This window comes from Hakea prostrata, chromosome 6, assembly GCF_041222555.1.
Source record: "Hakea prostrata isolate BN-2017 chromosome 6, UWA_Hpros_2, whole genome shotgun sequence".
In the NCBI taxonomy this organism is placed as follows: domain Eukaryota; kingdom Viridiplantae; phylum Streptophyta; class Magnoliopsida; order Proteales; family Proteaceae; genus Hakea; species Hakea prostrata.
The window spans coordinates 7,505,948-7,523,004 of NC_142605.1; positions in this window are offsets into that span (position 1 = coordinate 7,505,948).

The window sequence follows — 17,057 nt, forward strand, 5'->3', positions numbered from 1 at the left end:
AGTGTAGGTTAGGCTCAATAGAAGTCTCAGCAAGCTTACATCCTAGCATTCCAATTTCCTCAAGAAGATCCAATGTATACTTCCTCTGGGATAAAGATACACCGCTAGTAGAATATGCCAACTTTAAACCTAGGAAATGTCTTAGTTTTCCCATATCTTTGATCTCAAATTTAGTTCCTAAAAAAGTCTTTAATGCTGAAATCTCATCCTCACTACTGCTTGCGATCACAATATCATCCACATATACTAAAAGTATAGTAGTGTGGCAACCATCTCTTTTAATAAACAAAGTGTGGTCTGCATTGCTCTGCTTATAACCATTAGATATCATTGCCTTATGGAACCTTCCAAACCACGCTCTTGGAGATTGCTTCAACCCATATAAAGCCCTCTTTAATTTGCACACTTTCCTATAAGTTTTTGTAGTAGAATACCTAGGTGGTATATCCATATATACCTCTTCTTGGAGTTCTCCATGCAAAAAGGCATTCTTCACATCTAATTGTTGTAAACTCCACCCGTTATTAATTGCACATGAAATAATAGTACGAACTGTGTTCATCTTGGCAATAGGGGCAAATGTCACCTGGTAGTCAATTCCATAAGTCTGAGTGAAACCTTTGGCCACCAATCTTGCCTTGTACCTTTCAACAGTCCCATCTACTTTGTACTTAATCACAAACACCCATTTTGCACCCAACAGTCTACTTTCCTATGGGCAAAGTCACCAAGTCCCGTGTTTTGTTTTTTTTCCAAAGCTTGCATTTCCTCATCCATAGCTTCTTTCAAGTTTGAGTGAGATAATGCCTCCTGCCACGTGTTTGAAGAACTTTTCTTCTTTGCCCCTGATTCCATAAAGCTTGATCGTGCTAAGGCAAAGAAATTCTTCAAAGGTTTGTAGCCTTCAATCAAAACATACGTCACTGTTCTCCCTATTGAGAGTAATGCCCAGATTGTTCAGAATGCAAAGAAGTTGGAAGAGACTGAAAAAGAGAATGCTTGTGTGCAATGGCTATGGCAGCTTAAGAATCCTTGTTTAGTTGACCGTACTGAGCGGTGATTTGTTAGATCAACACCATACCCTACTCCTGCTTTTCAGCCTAGAAGTGTAGGTCAGAGTCTTGAATTTTCACATGTCGGTCAGCATAGTCAGTATGGCGGGAATAGACAAACAGTGAATATTCCTAATGCTAGGCCTGGGAATGCTAATCCTAGACCCATGGTTTAGAAGCCCCTTGTTGCAGCGACTCCAGTTGGACCAAGGGACCCTGTTTGTTTTTACAGTAAGCTGACTGAACACTTCGCTCGTACTTGCCTTAAGAATCCGGTTCAGCCATCAGCCCCTACAACAGAGAGTGCCCCTGCCCCTCCCTTCTGGAAGAGTGTTCAATATTTCTGGTACTGAACAAGATGTGAACCATGATGTGGTGATAGGTACATTATTAGTCACTTCTATACCTGCATTTGTTTTATTTGATACAGGTGCATCTCATTCGTTCATTTCATCTACATTCATTAAGAAGACTGACCTAACACCTAAGAATCTATTTAGTTGTTTGATGATTAGTACTCCTATTGGATCTATTGTGAAACTAGATAAAGTGTTAGAAGAATGTCCTGTTTTGGTTTGTGAGAAGAAATTGAAAGCCAATCTAGTACTTCTTGATATGAAGGACTTTGACATCATTTTGGGAATTGATTAGTTGACAGCCCATAAAGCTGTAATCCTTTGTTCTTCAAAGAAGATTCAATTTCAAATTGATGGAAATTCAGTTTTTGAATTTCAAGGCGAGAAAGGAAGAATTGGTAAGAAGACCTTGACCGCATTGATGCAAGTCTTTGCATTAGTGGAAAGTGCTTTGCCCGGAAGCAAGGTTAAGGAAGAGAAGAAAATTGAAGAAGTCAAGGTTGTCTATGACTTCGTGGATGTTTTTCCAGATGATTTGTCTGGGCTGCCCCCTGATAGAGATGTTGAGTTTTCAATTGATTTAATCTCAGGAGCTGCTCCAGTATCTAAAGTCCTGTATAGAATGGCACCTACCGAATTGAAAGAACTACAAAACCAGCTGAACGAGCTCTTAATTAGAAGTTTTATACAGCCTAGTGTATCACCTTGGGGGAGCTCGATTTTGTTTGTTAAGAAGAAGGATGGTAGCATGTGTCTATGCATTGATTACCGGGAGTTGAACAAGTTGACCATTAAGAGTAGATATCCGTTGCCCAGGATTGATGACCTCTTCGATCAGTTGAAAGGCGCAGCCGTGTTCTCGAAGATTGACTTGAGATCTGGATATCACCAACTAAAAGTGAAGTCAAGTGATATTTTCAAGACAACTTTAGAACAAGATATGGTCATTATGAGTTTAGAGTCATGCCTTTCGGTTTGACTAATGCCCTTGCTGTGTCCATGGATCTCATGAACTGAGTATTTCATGATGTGCTTGATAAGTTTGTGATAATATTCATTGACGACATCTTGATTTACTCGAAGAGTGAAGAAGAGCATGTGAGACATCTAAATTTCATTTTGCAAAGACTAAGAGAAAAGAAGCTTTATGCTAAGATTAGCAAGTGTGATTTTTGGCTCTCAAGGGTAGTATTTTCCGCCAAGTGGTTTCAGCTGAAGGAATTCGTGTTGATCTTGAGAAGGTACAAGTAGTTGCCGATTGGGAAAGATAGAAGACCGTGACGAAAATAAGAAGTCTTTTAGGAATGGCAGGATACTACAGAAGATTTATTGAGAACTTTTCTAGGTTGGTTGCCCCTATGACTATGATAACTAGAAAAGAAGAGAATTTTTTTTGGACTGACGCATGTGAGAAGAATTTTCAAGAGTTGAAAGATAGATTGACAAGTGCCCCGATTTTGACTATACTTGATGATTCCGGTGGTTTGATAGTCTACATTGATGCGTCAAAGATTGGATTGGGTTGCGTTCTTATGTAGCATGGCAAGGTTGTAGCATATGCTTCTCAGCAATTGAAGGATTATGAGCAGAATCATCCCACTCATGATTTAGAGCTTATCGTAGTTGTCTTCGCTTTGAAGATTTGGAGACATTACCTATACGGTGAGAAAATTGCTATTTTCACAGATCATAAAAGTTTGAAATACTTCTTTACCCAAAATGAGTTATATATGAGACAAAGAAGATGGTTAGAATTGGTCTTTGATTATGACTATGACATTTAGTATCACCCTGGTAAGGTGAATGTGGTTGCTGATGCTCTTAGCAGGAAAAGTAAAAGAAAAGAGTTGGATTTGAATGCTTTGAGTTAACCGTTGTTGTTCTCGATTTCGGAACTTGGATCGGAAATTATTCCTAAAGGTTCGGATTCTGTTTTTTCTGCCATGATAGCAAGATCCACCTTTAGAGATAAAATTGTTGCTCTGCAAGCTTTTGATTAGGAATTGAAGGAGAAGATTGAGAAGATTTATTCGGATCTTGATTTTGGTATATCTATGGATGGTGCCTTACTATTTAAAGGAAGACTTTGTGTGCCTTCGGATGATGAAATCAAGAAGGAGATTTTAAAGGAAGCACACCAGTCTATTTTCACAGTACACCCTGGAAGCACTAAGATGTACAAGGATCTAAGAGAACATTTTTTGTGGATTGGTTTGAAAATCGATTTGGAAGATTTTGTGGCAAAGTGTGAGACTTGTTAGCATGTGAAAGCCGTTTGACAACCTCAATCTGGATTACTTCAGCCCCTTCCTGTTCCTAGTTGGAAGTGGGAAGATATTTCTATGGACTTCGTGACTAGCTTGTCTCGGACAAGTAAAGATAATGATACGGTATGGGTAATCGTTGATAGGTTGACCAAACCAGCCCATTTCATTCCTATGAAGATCACTCATACTTTGAATAAGCTAGCTAGACTTTATGTGGACAATGTGGTTCGTCTGCACGGAGTGCCTGTGAGTATTGTTTCTAATCGTGATCCTAGGTTCACCTCAAGGTTTTGGAATAGTTTACAAAAAGCTTTGGGAACCTAGTTGAATTTGAGTACTGCTCATCATCCACAATCTGATGGACAATCTGAGCGAACAATTTAGATTTTGGAAGATATTCTTAGATCTTGTGTGGAGGATATGGGTGGCAATTGGGATGAACACTTAACTTTAGTTGAGTTTTCCTATACTAACAGTTACCAAGCGACAATAGGCATGGCTCCATTCAAGGCTTTGTACGGTAACCCTTGTAGGACACCCTTGTATTGGACTGAGACCGGTGAAAGAAAAGTCTTAGATCCGGAAATGATAAAGCCACAAGTGAAATGGTGGACATGATAAGAGAAAGGATTAAGTCTGCTTAGTCAAGGCAGAAATCCTATGCAGATAAGAGAAGGACCGACTTGGAATTTCAAGTTGGGGAGAAAGTTTTCCTAAAGGTATCACCTATGAAAGGTGTGATGAGATTCAATGTTAAAGGAAAGCTTAGCCCTCGCTTCATCGGACCTTTTGAGATTCTTGAAAAGGTTGGACCCGTTGCATACCGTTTGGCCTTACCCCCATCTCTTGCTGGAGTTCATAATGTGTTTCATGTTTCGATGCTGTAGAAGTACATAGAGAATCCGGAACACATACTACAACAAGCACCTGAAGGACTTAGTGTTGATCTTCCTTATGATGAAGAGCCAGTTGAAATCCTAGACAAGAAGGACAAATAGTTGCGGAATCATACCATCCCTTTGGTTAAGATTCGGTGGAAGAATCACACCCCTGAAGTAGCTTCTTGGGAGAAGGAAGAAGACATGAAGGAGAAGTTTTCTCATCTTTTTGGAAGCCTAGGTACGCTTTCAATTTCGAGGACGAAATTTCTTTTAAGGGGGGGGGGGAGGAGAATGTGAAACCCAGCCCTAACCTTGACCTGGAAACTCTGTTGTTTGTAGGTTCGAAGACCCAAAGTAAAGGAAGAAACCAACTATGGGCCATCTTAGTGGAATGTCCGAGAGGGATGCCGGACCCACTACCAAATGGAGCCGTATGCGTGACCTACCGAAAGAAGTATGGTGCTATGACTTAAAGCATGTCTGCCAATAGAGACCAGCATACATAGAGTTTAGATGCATACATACATTATCTGTTTCATACTGCATTGCATCTTGCTATGTTTTGCCACATGTTATTTATGCTGTTATGGATTAACTACCTTACTGAGTTTCTTCGAAACTCATTCCTTTTTGTACATTGTTTTGTTAGACTATTCTACAGGTACTGACTACTATGAAGAACCATACATTGAAGCGCAAGCCGATGAAGCGTACTACACGCAAGTTGTTGGCGACAATCAAGATTACTCTGATGATCCCTCAGTTTATCAAGTTGCGTACCACGATTAAAGGCAACATGGAATTGGAACATCTCAAATGGATTGATGAAGTCCACTAATTTGAAGATGTCATCTATAGGATAGAAAACTCTTATGTTTAGTTATCTTTCTTAGTTCCTTTGATTTGGTTGTTATTTCTTTTAGACTTACATACTGCGTTCCGTTGTATTTTGTGGAGTGAGTTTCCGCCTCTCTCTGCTTCTTTTGATATCTTTGGATATCTGGTATCATTTTCCGCACTCTGATTATATTGTTTATTCACTTCTTGTTTTGAACCTTATTTATAATATTAAACCTTGATTATTTCTTGTTTATGATTATGTTATTGTATATGTGGGAGGATGATTTCCTCGATACTTGATCTTCGGGGCTGTGGATCACACTCTCGGGTATGCCAGTTAGGGTACCGGCTGGGAGGATGTGACAGATTGGTATTAGAGCCCAAAGTTCAAGGAAATCCTAATCACAGAAAACAGTAACAGAACATTCCTGAGTCAGATCCAGAAGTGACTCATCTACTCTTAGATGTGAATAATAGAACACTTGGACTAGAAACTGTGTAATGAAGCATAACTGAATACTTCTGAATAATGTACAATAATTATACTTAAACAATTGTCACTTAATGCAATACAAGAAAAGTGCATAATACACAATAATAAAGTGAAACAAAAAAGAACTTCATTAACTTTAAGAAAAATTTTACAATGATTACATCTGAAAAGCATAAAGGAAATCCTAAGTATAGTCTATCTAGGTGATCTCCTCTAATCTCTGTAAGCTTTGAAGTCCTCTAATAGCTGAGTCACCCGATGCTCTATCTTATCCTGTCGTGACTCCATCCTCTCATACATCTGCTCCTGTTTGACCTCCATCCTCTCCAGCATGGAAGTCATCGATCTCATCTGTGCACTAAGATCTATAGTCTCTGGAACTGCATGAGAAGGGCCACCTGTCTCAAAGTGCGATGAAGGAAACTCGTGATGCACTGGCTCAGTCTCGTGCATCTCTGTATCATCTCTAGCCTAATCATCACTATCAGGACCGATATCGTCCTCTCCATCCTCTGACTCCTGCTCCTCATCCTCTGTCTCCTCGTCATCCTCACCCTCTGGACCAGGAGATCTCATAGTCTGTTGCAGCCTCATCTGATGAATGGTTCGAGTTCCGATCGTGTAACCCCGTGAACCAGTGTCCATTGGTGTATCCTCGAAACTCACCCCAAAATGCCTGAAGATCAAGGTCAGTAGCCTCCCATAGCAAAGGTTCCGCATGCTGGGCTGCAGAACCAGATCCAGCATGACATGCTGAATGTTGTAAGAAAGGTCTATCTCGAAGCCCATGTAGATGCGGTAGATGACTAAGGCCTCCATCACTTTGACCCGATGGTGATGTTCGGCCTTCGGCATGATGTTTTGGCCGACGATGCGACCGATGACCCGTGCTGAATCTGTCATCCGCCCGCTGTTCCACGGAGTGTAGCATTGGTGACTATCCCACAGTGTGGAGCATATCTCGCGCAGCTCATATGGCATCAAGTAGCTGTCTATGTCTACCCCTGCAGGTATCCATACGCACTGCTCTGGATAGTGAGGAACCCGCAAGATCTCAGCCAGTGATCTCGTGGAGAATCGGATATGTGTCTGAAGACCCTGCTCCTGAGGACTAGCCAAAGAGGATGTCCTGGACCTCGAGACTCCTTTGTATAGGTAAGGTTGCTGAAGAACAACCTCACTAGCTCCGGATATATAGGCAAATCCTCTGTGAAGAGATGTGTCCACTGCAAAGTGTCGAATCTCTGTTGTATCCTGAAGACTCTAAGCTGACGAAGGTGAAGTAGACGTCCCAGCTCAATGCTGCAGTAACTGAAGTAGGCCTCGTACAAGAACTCGGCCTGGGGAGTGTCGAATTGCTCTGGTCTCCGGACTACCTGTCTACGCTCTGAAGGAACCTGACCTCTGCCTCTGAGTGCCCCTACCTGCGACCTCGACCTCATCCTCGTACTCCTCTAGGCATGTGAATGTATGTAGAAGAAGCAAAAGACATTGTTGTTAATGCTATTTCAAGATTTCAGCCAAAAGGGTATTTTCGCAATTTTTCAAAAAATTTCAAATTTGGGGAAAATTTGATTTGAAGATACTAGCATGTGCATGATACTTGGAATTTCATGGCTATGAAGTTTGTTTGAAGAAAACCGATCGAAATCTTGGTTCAAAGTGGAAAATTTAGCAATAAGAATTTGGGGATTTTTGCATTCTAGGTCAAAATTGAATTTTTGAAAAGTTGAAATTGGTTAAATCAAACTATATGGACATATCTACAATATCATCTTGAGCATGTAGCATTTGATTTCGTGCGAAAACCCCAAGCGGTTTGTGAGAAAATGAATTTTTTCTAAAGTTAACGATTTCGGTACGAAAACTTTGCGAGAAGTGCAAGAATGTGTTAGAACTTGTTGTCTATGCATGGCATTGTGTTTAAAACCTAGGGAATATGTTTTTAAGTATTCCTAAACATGATTTCTAACAGTGGATACAAGTAAAACATGGTTTTTGTTGAAATGCAAGCATGAGAAGATGAAAATGGAAGAGAAAATGATGGATTTACCTTGTGTGAGATGAATGTAGGTTGTTGTGTTGTTGTTGAAGCACCAAATGACCTCAAGAATACTTGGAAGAACCTTTGGAATCTTTCTCCAGAGCTCTCTCACTTTTGGAAGAAGTTAGAATGAAGTTGGGATGTGAAAATGAGGCTTATAATGCGAATTTTCGTATTCTGTGAGCATTGGTCGACTGGACCAGTCGACCAATCAATCGACCAATGGACCCAGTGATCTCATTTTCTGTTGGATTTTTGGAAAATGTGATTTTTGCCCTATGGTTTGTTGTTGGATGACTAAATGGATGTATTTAAGCATGATTTACATTTTCAAATCATTTGGACTTGTGAATTGTGTTGAAACTTCGAAATTCGGTATTTTGACGTTCTCAGTTTTGCAGAATGGTTACTCTGAGAAGTGGACGTGGGGAATCTAGTGGTCATGGTTGTGATGAGATACCTAAAGATGGTCATGATCAGTGGACTAATACTGGTGATCAAGGTACCCATGACATACCCAATGCCCCGAATGTTGGAAGCTTTCGTGATATTGCCAATATTATGGGTAATATGGTGCAACAACAAGCAACCTAGTTTAACCAGATGATGACCGGTTTCATGACTCTGCATAATGAGACTCATGCAGGTGTTAATGGGAATCTTCATACCGTAGTCCCGAATGCGGGAGGTTTGGCTGGAACTCCTCATACTCGCTTGATGGAAAGTTTTCTGAAGATGCAAGTGCCTAGTTTCACTGGAGTTACTAAGGACCTCTTGTTTCCTAACAAGTGGCTTCGTGAGTTGGAGAAGGCTTTTCGTCATTTGCAATGTACTGAAGCCCAGAAGATTCTGTTTGCTGAACAGAAGTTGCAACATGAAGCTGACGCTTGGTGGTTCTCCACTCGGCCTATTTTGGAAGGTTTACATGCGGGTGTTGTAACTTGGGATTTGTTCAAGGAAGCTTTCTGCATGAATTACTTCCCTGAGGCGGTGAGAGGATGCGAGAGAAGCTGAGTTTATGGTTCTCGCGCAAGGATCTTTGTCTGTGTTGGAGTACCAACAGAAATTCGAGGAGCTTCATTTCTTTGCTCTTGATTCTCTAAAGCTTGATCTTGCCAAAGCGAAGAAATTCTTTAAATGACTGCGCCCTGCCATTAAAGCTTACCTCACTATTCAGCCTATAGTGAGCTATGCTCAAGTGGTGTAGAACTCGAAGAAGTTGGAAGAAACTGAGAAGGAGAATGCACGTGTGCAAAGGCCCTAGCAGCCCTAGGAATCCTGGTTTGGTGGATTGTAATGATCGGCGTTTTGTGAGACCTACACCCTATCCCACTCCTACTTTTTAGCCTAGGAGTGTAGGTCAGAGCCCTGGTTTTCAGCAGCCCGGCTAGTTTAGACAGTATGGCGGGAATCAACAACCAGTGAATGCAAGTGCTAGGCCTGTGAATGCGAATCCAAGGCCATTGGTTCAAAAGCCCCCTGTTGTGGCTACTTCAGTAGGACTTAGCAACCCTGTTTGCTTCTACTGCAAACAGCTTGGTCATTTTGCTCGTGAATGTCCGAAGAAGCCTGCCCAGTAGCCTGCCCTAGTGGTGAAGAGTGCCCCTGCTCCTCCCTATGGTAGAGTGTTCAGTATCTCCAGTACTGAGCAAGATGCGAGCCATGATGTGATTACAGGTACACTGTCAGTCGCTTCTATTCCTACATTTGTTTTATTTGATACGGGTGCATCTCATTCGTTCATATCATCTGCATTCATCAAGAAGACTGACCTAATCCCTGAGAAATTGTCTAGTTGTTTATTGATTAGTACACCTACTGGTCCTGTTGTGAAACTAGATAAAGGGTTAGTTAAATGTCCTGTGTTGATTACTGAGAAGAACTTGGAAGCCAATTTAGTACTTCTTGAGATGAAGGACTTTGATGTTATTTTGGGAATTGACTGGTTGACAGCCCACAAACTTGTGTTTCTTTGTTCCTCAAGGAAGATTTAGTTCCATGTTTGTGGAAGTCCGGTTTTTGAATTTCAAGGTGAAAAAAGAAGGGTTTGTAGGAAGATATTGTCTGCATTGATGCAAATCTATGCCCTAGTAGATGATGCTTCATCTGAAGGCAAGAGTAAAGTGGAGAAAAGAGTTGACGAAGTCAAAATTGTCTGTGACTTTGTTGATGTCTTCCCTGATGATCTATTGGGAGTGCCTCCAGATAGGGATGTTGAGTTTTCTATTGATCTTATCCCTGGTGCCGCTCCGGTATCTAAGGCTCCGTATAGGATGGCTCCTACTGAGCTGAAGGAGTTACAAAACCAGTTGAATGAGCTCATTGATAGAGGTTTCGTACAACCTAGTGTGTCACCTTGGGGAGCTCCGGTTTTGTTCGTCAAGAAGAAGGATGGTAGTATGCGTCTGTGCATCGACTATCATGAGTTGAATAAGCTGACTATCAAGAATAGATACCCGCTGCCTAGAATTGATGATCTCTTCGATCAGTTGAAGGGTGCAGCTGTGTTCTCGAAGATTGACTTGAGATCTGGATATCACCGGTTGAAAGTGAAGCCTAGTGATATCTTCAAGACAGCTTTCCGAACAAGGTACGACCATTATGAGTTTAGAGTCATGCCTTTCGGATTGACTAATGCTCTTGTAGTGTTCATGGACCTCATGAACCGAGTCTTTCACAATGTGCTCGATAAGTTTGTGATCGTCTTCATTGACGATATCCTGATTTATTCAAAAAGTGAAGAAGAGCATGCAAGGCATCTAGATTTCACTATGCGAAGACTGAGAGAAAAGAAGTTGTACGCTAAGTTTAGCAAGTGTGATTTCCGGCTCAAGAGTGTAGTATTCCTCGGCCATGTGGTTTCAGCTGAAGGTATTCGTGTTGATCCTGAAATAGTCCAAGCAGTGGCTGATTGGGAAAGACCAAAGATGGTTACGGAAATAAGAAGTTTCCTTGGATTGGTGGGTTACTACAGAAGGTTTATTGAGAACTTTTCTCGGTTAGCTGCTCCTATGACTAAGTTAACCAGGAAAGAAGAGAAGTTTGTTTGGTTTGACGCTTGTGAGAAGAATTTCCAAGAGTTGAAGGATAGATTGACAAGTGCCCCGGTTTTGACTATACCTGATAGTTCCGGTGGTCTAACAGTCTATACTGACACGTCAATGATTGGTTTGGGTTGTGTACTGATGTAGCATGGTAAGGTCGTTGCCTATGCTTCTCGGCAATTGAAAGATTATGAGCGGAATTACCCCACTCACGATCTAGAGCTTGCCGCGGTGGTTTTTGCTTTAAAGATTTGGAGACATTACCTCTACGATGAGAAAATTGCCATTTTCACGGATCATAAGAGTTTGAAGTACTTCTTTACCCAAAAGGAGTTGAACATGAGGCAAAGAAGATGGTTGGAACTAGTTTCTGATTATGATTGTGATATTCAGTATCACCCTGGGAAGGCAAATGTTGTTGTGGATGCTCTTAGTAGGAAGATTCAAAAGAAGACTTTGGATCTGAATACTTTGAGTCTACCTTTGTTGTCTTCTATTGAAAGTTTTGATTTGGAAGTTGTCCCTGAGAATTCTGATTATGTTCTTTTTGCTATGACGGCAAGATCTGGTCTTAGAGATAAGATTGTTGCTCTGCAAAGTTCTAATCAAGAACTTAAGGATAAAGTGGAGAAGATTTCTTCGAATCCTGAGTCGGATCCCGACTTTGATATATCCATGGATGGTGCTTTATTGTTTAGAGGTAGATTGTGTGTGCCGGCAAATGAGGAAGTTAAGAAGGAAATATTGAAGGAAGCACACCAGTCGATCTTTACAGTACACCCTGGAAGCACCAAGATGTACAAGGACTTGAAGGAACATTTTGGTGGATTGGTTTGAAGGCCGATGTTGATGACTTTGTTGCCAAGTGCGAGACTTGCCAGCGTGTGAAAGCCGTTCATCAACCTCCGTCTGGATTACTTCAACCCCTTCCTATTCCTAGTTGGAAGTGGGAAGATATCTCTATGGACTTCATGACTAGCTTGCCTCGGACAAGTAAAGGCAATGACACTGTGTGGGTGATTGTTGATAGGTTGACCAAATCAGCCCATTTCATTCATATAAAGAGCACTCATACTCTGAATAAGTTAGCTAGGCTTTATGTGGACAATGTGGTTCGTCTGCACGGAGTGCCAATGAGTATTGTTTCTGATCGTGATCCTAGGTTTACCTCAAGGTTTTGGAACAGTTTGCAGAAGGCCTTGGGAACCCAATTGAATTTGAGTATAGCTCATCATCCATAGTCTGATGGACAATCTGAGTGGACAATTCAGACCTTGGAAGACATGCTCAAATCTTGTGTGGTGGATATGGGTGGAAATTGGGATGAACACTTAGCTTTGGTTGAGTTTGCCTATAACAACAGTTATCAAGCAACAATAGGCATGGCTCCATTTAAGGCTTTGTATGGTAATACTTGCAGGACACCATTGTACTGGACTGAGACTGGTGAAAGAAAAGTCTTAGGTCCTAAGATGATCGAAGCTACGAGTGTGATGGTCGATATGATCAGAGAAAGGATTAAGTCTCGCTCAGTCAAGACAGCAATCTTATGCTGATAAGAGAAGGACTGATTTGGAATTTCAAGTTGGAGAGAAAGTTTTCTTGAAGGTTTCGCCAATGAAGGGTGTGATGAGATTCAATGTTAAAAGAAAGCTTAGCCCTTGTTTCATTGGACCTTTTGAGATTTTGGAGAAGGTTGGACCTGTTGTGTATCGATTGGCATTACCTCCGTCTATTGCTGCTGTGCATAATGTGTTTCATGTTTTGATGCTTCGAAAATATATAGAGAATCCGGAACACATTCTACAGCAAGCACCTGAAGGACTTAGTGCTGATCTCACCTATGATGAAGAGCCAGCCGAAATTTTGGATAAGAAGGACAAGCAATTGTGGATTCGCACCATCCCTTTGGTAAAGATTCGTTGGAAGAACCATACCCCTAAAGAAGCTTCTTGGGAGAAGGAAGAAGATATGAAGGAGAAGTTTCCTCACCTCTTTGGAAGCACAGGTACGCTTTCAATTTCGAGGATGAAATTTCTTTAAGGGGGGGGGGAGAATGTGAAACCCAGCCCTAACCTTGACCCGGAAAACCTGTTGTTTGTAGGTCCAGCAACCGAAGTAAGGCAAGAAGTCAGCTTTGGGCCATTCCATTAGAAGACTTGATGGCTGGATTGAAATCCATGAGTGTTGATGTTAGTGTTCCATCTATGGAAACTACACCCTGATGAAGATCGGATTAGTTGATGGACTTGGAGTGCTCTCTGTGTTGGTTAGAAGGCATTTCTACCTACTAGGTGTGTGCAAAACCCCTTGATGTTTGGACTTGATCTGAGCCTTCAATTCCCTGTTTTGAAGTTGCTGTTCTGATTGGTCGACTCATTGGTCGACTGGACCAGTCGACCAATCAATCGACCAATTGATTCTGTTTTTGAAAATTAGGTCGTGGCTACTCTATTTAAGTTTAGTCTCGGGAATACTCCACCTCATCTGCCTCCTAAGCCTCTGGAACGAGTTAGAACCCCTTTCTAATCAATTCCCTTGCATCCTTGGTTGATATCTTGCAAGAACTCAAGTGATCTTCATCCTCCTGCATCAAAGGTATGTTTATGATCTCTTTTCTTTCTATCTTTGATTTTCTTTTCTTCAACCTTGTTCTTGATTGAGATCAGGAAGATGATGCTGCATTCTTGCAACCATCTATTCCATGATCTCATTCGATTTCTTGAGATCTATGATCATCGTCATGATCTCAACCCTAACCAGTTAGATTCTTGAAACCCTAGCCAATTATTTCTTGAAACCCTAACCCTTGTATGATCATTTTGGAAACCTTTCGGTAACCTCCCATGTGAGGGAAACCTCATGGGTAATATTTAGGTTGATCTAAATTTAATATTCTATAGTTTTTCTTGTTGTTATTGGCAAATCATTAATTCTCTCCCTCTGTGATCTCAACCTTTTTCATGGGAGCCAAAAAGGGTGAAACCCTAATTCTTGGATATATGTTAATTGACCCTGTTAATAGCCAATCAATGTGTTTTCCTTACAAGAATTGTATCCCATCATCCTCTAATTATTTACCCTTGATCATACTGTGTTTTCTTCATGATCCATGTTTAACCTAATTAGGTTAACCTTTTTGTTCCTAGGTTGTAACTTGGAAACTTGATTTGGTTGGTGGTTTGATGTCCTCTATATACTAGGATACTACCATTATACTTTCCCTCTTAATTGGTACCCTTTTGAACCACCAAATTCGGTTTCTTAATCTAAAATTTATGATTCTTGAAGGCTACTGTCTCTGTTGGTCGACTCATTGGTTGGTCGATAGACCAATCGACTGGGGCAGTAGACCAATGAGTCGACCAATGAGTACAACAACCTCATTCTTGGTCTGTTTTGATTGATTTGTGATCTTTCCTTCTATGTATCTTTCCTAACATGTTGTATACACTTGTTTAGGACTTTCTTCTCAGGTTTAGTCAAGGTCTTGCTTGACTTCCCTAAGTTCCTTTACAAGTTAGAAGGTAAGGAATGTTATTCTGTAATTATATAGATTGCATACTCTTGAGTTTATACTTTATGGAACTCTGAGTTTAACTACTGTTCTTGTACTTTGTACTTCTGTTATACTACTGTAAGTACAGTAGTACTTTACTTATGTTTTCTTTTTTCATTATTCAAGCTTATAAGAATTGCTTATTACTATATTGTCTAATGATTATATCATGATTGTATACTCTCGTTTATATGATGATGTGTTGACTGTGTATGTCATGACTGATCTGGGATTGTATCTGATTAGGTATGATTTGGGATTGTGAGGTGTCCTTTTGATACTTCTGTCCTTGGACATTATCGGAAATAGTATGGTATGTTTCCGGGGTTGTCCATCGACGCTTTCCCAAATTATTGATTGTCATACCTAGGGATGTCTAGCAGTGTTTGGCTAGGATGTCCCCGTTATATCAGACCCAAATTGGAAGGGTATTGAGACCGAACAACCCATGTTAGCAATGGGGATTCATGGGCGCTCAAGACCGGTAACCAACCTGTGAGAGGACGGGAATCACATTGTGGGGGCCATGTATTGGAGGGTTGCATATGGTTAGACTTGGGCTCATGGGCGCTCGAGACCGGTGAGTTATATCCGTGAGAGGACATGAGAGCTTCCCGTTTACCATATGTGGATAACCAATAGGGTTGATGAGTCCGTATTTGAGAGAGTCGAATACGCTGACTCTAGTGGAAAGGATACCGGAAAGGATCCCGAGAGGGGAGGAATGGAAGTATCTAGACTTGAGTTGATGTAACTGAGTAGATGACTTGCATTGGGCTAGGTTTTACCCTGACATGCGCCAGTACTTAAACCAAATGGTGTTGTGAGAGAGAGATGACTTTACCCCCAGCCATGGAATGTCCAAGAGGGATGCTGGACCCATTACCAAATGGAGCCGTATGCGTGACCTACCCAAAGAAGTATGGTGCTATGACTTAAAGCATGTCTGCCAATAGAGACCAACATACATAGAGTTTAGATGTATACATACATTATCTGTTTCATACTGCATTGCATCTTGCTATGTTTTGCCACATGTTATTTATGCTGTTATGGATTAACTACCTTACTGAGTTTCTTTGAAACTCATTCCTTTTTGTACATTGTTTTGTTAGACTATTCTACAAGTACTTACTACTATGAAGAACCATACACTGAAGCGCAAGCCGATGAAGCGTACTACACGCAAGGTGTTGGCGACAATCAAGATTACTTTGATGATCCCTCAGTTGATCAAGTTGCGTACCACGATTAAAGGCAACGTGGAATTGGAACATCTCAAATGGATTGATGAAGTCCACTATTTTGAAGATGTCATCTATAGGATAGAAAACTCTTATGTTTAGTTATCTTTCTTAGTTCCTTTGATTTGGTTGTTATTTCTTTTAGACTTACATACTGCGTTCCGTTGTATTTTGTGGAGTGAGTTTCCGCCTCTCTCTGCTTCTTTTGATATCTTTGGATATCTGGTATCATTTTCCGCACTCTGATTATATTGTTTATTCACTTCTTGTTTTGAACCTTATTTATAATATTAAACCTTGATTATTTCCTGTTTATGATTATGTTATTGTATATGTGGGAGGATGATTTCCTCGATACTTGATCTTCGGGGCTGTGGATCACACTCTCGGGTATGCCAGTTAGGGTACCGGGTGGGAGGATGTGACAAATATGGGAATTGGTTAGGTTTCCTCTGACCAAAGAGTCTCCCGACAGTGCTACGTGGCATATCTGAAAGATAAGGAAGGCCCAAAGAAGGCCACGTCGTTGTCAATAGAGATACGAAATGATCGGGATGAGACAGAAATGCAAAGACCCGAGCCAATAGAGAAATTGGAATGAATCTAGCTGTATCCTGATAATGAAAAAAGAACTACTCATATTGGATCTAAGCAGCTGGAGGAATTCAAGACGGAACTGAAGTTTTTCCTTCAGGAAAACAGTGATGTGTTCGCATGGTCTGCAGAAGATTTGCCGGGAATAGATTGGCAAGTGGCAGAGCACAAACTTTTGATAGATCCAAAGGTAAAACCAGTTATTCAGAAGAGGAGAAAATTTCTCGATAGAAAAGCACGAAGCCATCAGGGGCGAAGTCGAAAAGTTGAAGAACTCTGGGTTCATTGAACCAATCGAATGCCCAATCTGGTTGGCCAACGTGGTAATGGTCAAGAAGGCAAATGGAAAATGGAGAATGTGTACAGATTACACAGATCTCAACAAGGCTTGCCCGAAAGACTAATATCCATTGCCCCGGATAGATCTTTTAATAGATGCCACCGCTGGATATGAAACGTTAAGTTTCATGGATGCATATTCGGGATACAACCAGATCCTCATGAATCAAGAGGATGAAAAGTTTACTGCTTTCATGACTGATCGTGAAAGTTTCTATTACAAAGTCATGCCGTTCGGCTAGAAGAATGCAGGGGCTACTTATCAAAGGGCAGTAAACAAAATATTCAAGGATCTGATCGGGAGAAATATGGAAGCATACATTGATGATATGCTGGTAAAAAGC